Consider the following 6,362-nt stretch of genomic DNA (forward strand, 5'->3'; position numbering starts at 1 on the left):
CAAGGCTCTTATGCATATGCACTGCAGTCGTTGTGAATAATATGCATATTACTGCCTGACAATGGACTTACTCAAACAGTTATACTGTATTGTCAGTAGCACCGTATCACAGCTGCCAACAGTTTTATCAGGAAATCCTATTACCAGAGAATACGAAGTCACTAATCATATCGCGAGCGCTGGTCCAGGTTTGAAAAAAATTCCACCAAACTGTAATTCTCAAACCAAGATATTTTTTATTGAAATTTCCTCATCGTAGGATTACTGTGGAAGATATTCAGCGGATTCGAGAAATCTACCAACCAAGAGGTTTCAATATTCTTATTAGAAAAGAAACAATTGGACAGATTGTCAAAGAATGATCGTGAAGCTGTGCTAGATACTTTTAGAAAAAGTATCTCTCAATTAGCTCGTTTGAGACATCCTCAAATTCTGATGGTGCAACATACTCTAGAAGAATCACAGTAAGTTCGTAAGCTTTTCACCAGGATCAACCCATGCCTTCTATCTAGAGTACACTTTAAACTGATAATATGTGTGATTGTTTGATATTACATTACCTGTTTGTTACAGCGATAGTTTAGCGTTTGCTACTGAACCAGTTTTTGCTAGTCTGGCAAATATTTTGGGTAACGTAGACAACGTACCAGTTCCAGTTCCTGATCAGTTGGAAAACCACAACTTATTCGAAGTTGAAATAAAATATGGTTTGCAACAGGTCCGTTAACTTTTTGTCATCATATCCTACCGAAAAAATTGAAAACGTACTCAATTTTCGATACATTTTTTATAGATTGCTGAAGGTTTTTCATTTCTACACAAAGACGTGAAATTATTACACGGTAATCTATGTCCCCACAATATAGTAATCAATAAAGAAGGTGCCTGGAAAATATTCGGATTTGATTACAGCGTTCACTGCATTAGTGGAGCAGAAGCTATCGTACGTTGCCAATTTATGTAGGTTTCAAACTCATGATTAGTTTTAAAAACTAAATTCAAAATCTATTCCACAGGTGAGATGGCCGACTATCGAATATGCCATGGATGTACACGCATTGGCTCAGCCGAATTTAGATTACCTGGCCCCAGAATCCGGATTATTTGGCAAATTATCAGCGTCCAGCGATGTGTTTTCATTCGGAATGTTGATTTACGCTTTGTACAATAGAGGCCAACCTTTTCATTACTCGAATAACGATTGGACAACGTATAATCAGAATGTGTCGAAATTTAAACGAATTTCTAATTTTGATCTGTTATTGATTCCTCAAGATATTAGAGAAATTGTTAAACTTATGTTGAACTATATGCCTGAGCTGAGGCCAGAAGTTCATGATTTTTTAAAGGTATAAAGTGGTCAGCACAACTTCTTTTTTTTTGAACTAATTGGATGAAAATCGCATTATTCTATTCCATGTCGTATATTTTTCAGTCTGAATTTTTCGATAATGTTGGTGTTAAAGCATTAAGTTATTTGAATTCTATCTTTCAATGGGATGATCCACAAAAATTACAATTTTATGCAGAATTGCCTCAAATTTTAGAGAAACTTCCCCATCGTGTATCTGTATTTAGGTAAAAAAGCATTCATTTACTATCTCCTCATTTTACAGTTAACGTATTTCACATTGATCAATTTCTGTTTACAGGATAATTCCATGTTTGGCAAAAGAATTCGTCGATCCAAACATGGTCCCTTTCGTTTTACCAAGTGTATTCGCCATCTCCGAATATTGTACTAAAGAAGAATTTACGCAATGTATTTTACCTTATTTGAAACCAGTCCCAAGGATGCAAAAACCTGTGGAAGTGAGAAAAATGATAATTTTGTAATGTGTATTCATTACTGCAATGAAATGTATAGATTTTACTTATCTGTTTGCAAAAAATGGAACTGATGCTGACACTTGCTCTCGCCGATGAAATAGAATCAGAAATTTTACCTATGTTATTTCGAGCACTCGAATGTAATTCGCAACAGTTACAAGAACTATGTTTATTTTTATACCCACTTTCGCTACCTTAATCGACTATGAAACGATGAGATTTGCACTGATGCCTCGTATTATGAGACTCTGCAGTAAATCCAACTGTACTTCTGTGAGAAACATCAGAAAATTTTTGTTCATCTATTCTATTGGAACTTTGCTCAAGTTTAGGTATATACTTTTCAGGTTCGAGTGAATTGTTTAGTTTGTATCGGTAAACTAGTGGAGCATTTAGATCGATGGATAATTCTGGTTGATATTATACCTTTCTTATTTTTTTTGAAACGCAAAGAGCCGGAAGTTCTGATGAGTATTGCAGGTGAAAATATTTTCAATCCTTATTAATTAGACGATTTTCATTATGCAAATTATGTATTTACATTTCTTCTTCATTAGGTGACTTAAGTAATTAAAAATGATCATATTTTTCTCAGATATTTACAAGATGATTTTAAACCATAAAAAAGTCACTGTTCCTAAAGAAATAATGGCTGGCCAAATGATTCCAGTGTTGATGCCTCGTGCTATTGAGAATTCTCTTACAGTGAATCAGTTCAACGCTGTAATGACTGTGGTAAAAGAAATGGTCAATACGGTTGAGATTAAACACCGAGCTAAAATGGAGAAATTGTTTTCAATGCAAGAACAACAGCAGTAAGTGTCATTTTCACAATCAACATTTTTGTTGGTGTTGGAAAACGACATAAAAATTGAATTTTGAGCTCAAATTGGACGATTTTAGACATGCCACGTTTTATTCATACATCTTTCATTCATTTCCCTTTGAGTATGATTGCATTTCAGGATCTGTTGCCTGTTCTGATAGGCCAGGAAATGCCAGATTAAGGGAGTGGGATTTTCTTTTAGGAATCTAGATTTAACCCTTCAAACAAGGAAACCATAAAGTTGAAAATTACAGAGAGGTCATTTTTTAAAGGACCATAATAAGGCTCCAACGGCCAACATTAATAAAAATGGTCAAAAATAAAGCCATGGATGAATACATACGTATACCCTTCACTGTGACTAAAATTTCCAAATTTCAGCATCTCAGGTCATCCCATCCCATTCAAGGAATTTTGACCCTCAAACACTCCATGATGTGCCTTTTATATGTTTCAATTTTTTTAACTGCATTTGATTTCTCTTCAAGGTCAAAAAAAGTGCTGACAAAAAAAATTGAAAATTGGTTGGTTTCTTATTGAAAAAATAACTCTTCATAGTAGATACTTAGCAACAAAAATAAGTAACCACCTTGTGATGCCTCCATTACTCTGAACTGTCGCTTTTAGGAATTATGCTAACTGAATAGAAACTAATTAAAATTTTTTATTTAAAAGGGATTTAGATTTTATTATCAATAAAACCATTCTTAATGGTTTGGACATGCCGCTGACATCCGCACAAATGGTAGAATTACAGATAAAAGCGTGAAAAAACGGGAATGCAACCCATTGAATTTATGTCAAAAACAAAGGTACCTATCTCGAATAACATTATTTCAGATACATATATCAAGTTGCAATAGAGTTATTAACGCGAATTTTTTTTAGCTTATCTATAAACAAGGCGAACACCATCGTCTCGGATGAAGCCGGTAATTAATCCTGCTCTGGCCAGGTCACTTCTTCTAAATCGAAACCAGCTCCGAAAGACCTAACTTTGACTCAGATCAATAGTATTCTGGATGAAGTGAAGTTGAATACATCTTTATCATCAAAACCCACGCTAAACATATTATCGTTGCAAATTTCAGTTTTTTTCACAATTCCTGTCAACTGACGACGTACATGTCCAATTCGCGATGTCCAATTTCAATAATACCGTTTTTCCTGTGCAGAGTGTACCCTTAAATTCTTTAGGGCTTAGTCCAGCAGCATTTTTCAATAACACCGCCAATAACCGTATAAATTTATCTCCGGCGCTTAGTAATATGAAAACAATAGCGTCGACTGAACCGTCAACTTCGTAGGAAACATTTTATACCAATCACATGTTATTAAGTGAATATGTGATACCTACACTTTGTAAATATTTAATACAATTTTATTTATTTGTGATATTAAAGTAAGTATTCTTCCGTGAAAAACAAACCTTTTGTAGTTTTTGTTCACTTAAAACTATGACTTGCCCTAACTTTTAGACCATCTTGAAAACCATGTTTCTTTGAGCCAAACTGCTCTGAATTTTATCGAAATTGAATTTTCTTTCAAATGTTCTCAAATTTATGAGCATCTATTCAGCCAAGAAATGACTTATTTTGAATAAAATTGTGTAAAATGAATTTTCCAGGGTACTGTTTTGTAAAAAATTTTACGCCCCATACAATGATACTAAAATCGTAATGTTGAATTATTAATTTACTTCAGTTCGAAAACCGCTGCGTCGTTAATCGTAAGAATGACCTATATGCCACAGTTTCGTGGAACTGAAGACGATCTGCGAACTGAAATCATATATGTAAGTTTCTAACGATTTTTTCACACTTTTATTCTCTGCAATTAATTCTTGTTTCTGTTTTTTTAATAATTCGTAATTCATCGTCACATTATTGAAACTTTTCCACTTCCAGAACGAACGATATTTTGAATACGACAATGGATCCTGTAAATTGAATTCGATCAGTTTATTTACCTTAAGTTTGGTTTCTTACAGTCATTAAATTTTAATTCTTTGCTAATTTGCAAAGCTTTCTCTTTTTAAACCCTTGAGATCTTTTTCGATCAGTGCAATCTTTTTGTTGTTAATTAATTTTACTCAAAATTTGAAAAAGGTCATCCACCTTTGAATCATCCTCCATTTCTTGCATTTCCAGACAAAATGGGGGGCTTGATTCAATCGTTTGTTCCTTGTTCGCTTGAAGTGTTCGACTGACATCCTTCATTTGAAGTAATGCGACTTGATTTTTGAATTTATCTTTCAAATTCTGTAATACATATTGTAAACCAAGTTATTCGGTACCTTATTGGAAAATATCCATTGTTCAAGTCGAAGGATCATTTTGCGATGAATTACAGAATAATGTACATAAGTACCTATGTATCAGTATTGCTCATGATGTAGGTGTAAGTAGGTAGATATAAGGTTACCTATGTACCGTACCTTTAGAAACGTTGCCACCAATTCTTGTTTCCTTCTTTGAGCTTCCTCTTCCATGGCAGCTTTATGTTGTAAATATAGTGATTTTTCCTCTTCGGTCATTCTTGCTAATTTATTGCCACGATTTTTCTTCTTTGGTGCCATTTTTACTCAATTTATCGGTCAAGTGATTAAATTGCAACAGAAAGAACTTTAATTTTAGTCCTGAGCTGAGCTAAGCTGCTCTGAATTTGATTGTTTTTGTTGCCAAGGAGACAATAGGTAATATGCCTATATACCTACTATGTGGAAATGCAAAGCGATCAGTGGACCATTTCGTGTTCGTAGTAGAAAGTTCGACGTTCCTTGGGGAAGAAAACGACAGACAGACATCCCTACTCAGACAACTTCCAGAGCAGGTCAATGACCTTAAGTCTCATTTTATGCAATTAATTCCCAAGACTCATTCAAGTTCTGATAATTTTCAGTCTCGTGCAAAGTTCTCTACTCAGCACTTTGATTCTCATAACATCTTCAAAATTTAATGAACATTAATTTTTGTTCATGTTTTGCGGTGCTTTATTTTTTCAAAAATTGAAAATAAATGTTAAAAAAATGATCGATGAGATGCAAACTGCAATGAAAAAAAAACGTAGAAAACGATTTTTTTTAGAGAACTTACTTAGAAGAGGGGTGGCAAATTGGCAATTTTTATTTTGCTAAAAAGTGAAAAAATGGGAAATTTCAAAAATTTGTCCAGCTTTTGCCCAGTTCTATAATGATTCAAATTCAAGAGTAGGTACTTACATAAATTACTGGTAACGCAATGTTACCCAATTATAAATTACCGGTTACTTACCATCACTGGTTATTGGTCAGTAACCCAGACAGGGTTATAAACGACCTTGGAAAGTCAGAACTGGCCATAGGCACTCAGACAACCTTCATTTTCATTTTTTTTTCTTCTTTGCTTTGGCTTTTGCAGTTTGGATTTTTCATTTTTGGAGAAATTCAGCTGCAATTTGAAGTTTTTTCATACTAAATGTCTGAAAAATCTTGGTGTTTTTACCAAAAAAAAAATTCAAAAATTGCCAAAAGGTCTTACTTTTTCAATAAAAATTGGTATGCCAAAGTTTCATTTATTGCCAAAAATGTCTCACTGCATTACCAAAATGTTGTAAAATTCTTTTCTGGCAAAAATGTAGAAAAACTATCATTTTTTTGAACATAGGTGATTATTAAAGTTACTTTTTATTGAAAAGAATTGAGTACTACAAGCCCTTTAATATTAAA

General features: G+C 33.6%; 1 pseudogene; it reads left to right on the forward strand.

Moving 5' to 3' along the window:
• The first annotated feature begins 55 nt into the window (after positions 1 to 55).
• On the forward strand, positions 56 to 5,191 carry LOC135841823 (SCY1-like protein 2; annotated as a pseudogene).
• The last annotated feature ends 1,171 nt before the right edge of the window (positions 5,192 to 6,362 follow it).

The sequence above is a fragment of the Planococcus citri genome, chromosome 3 (genome assembly GCF_950023065.1).
Source record: "Planococcus citri chromosome 3, ihPlaCitr1.1, whole genome shotgun sequence".
In the NCBI taxonomy this organism is placed as follows: Eukaryota; Metazoa; Arthropoda; class Insecta; order Hemiptera; family Pseudococcidae; genus Planococcus; species Planococcus citri.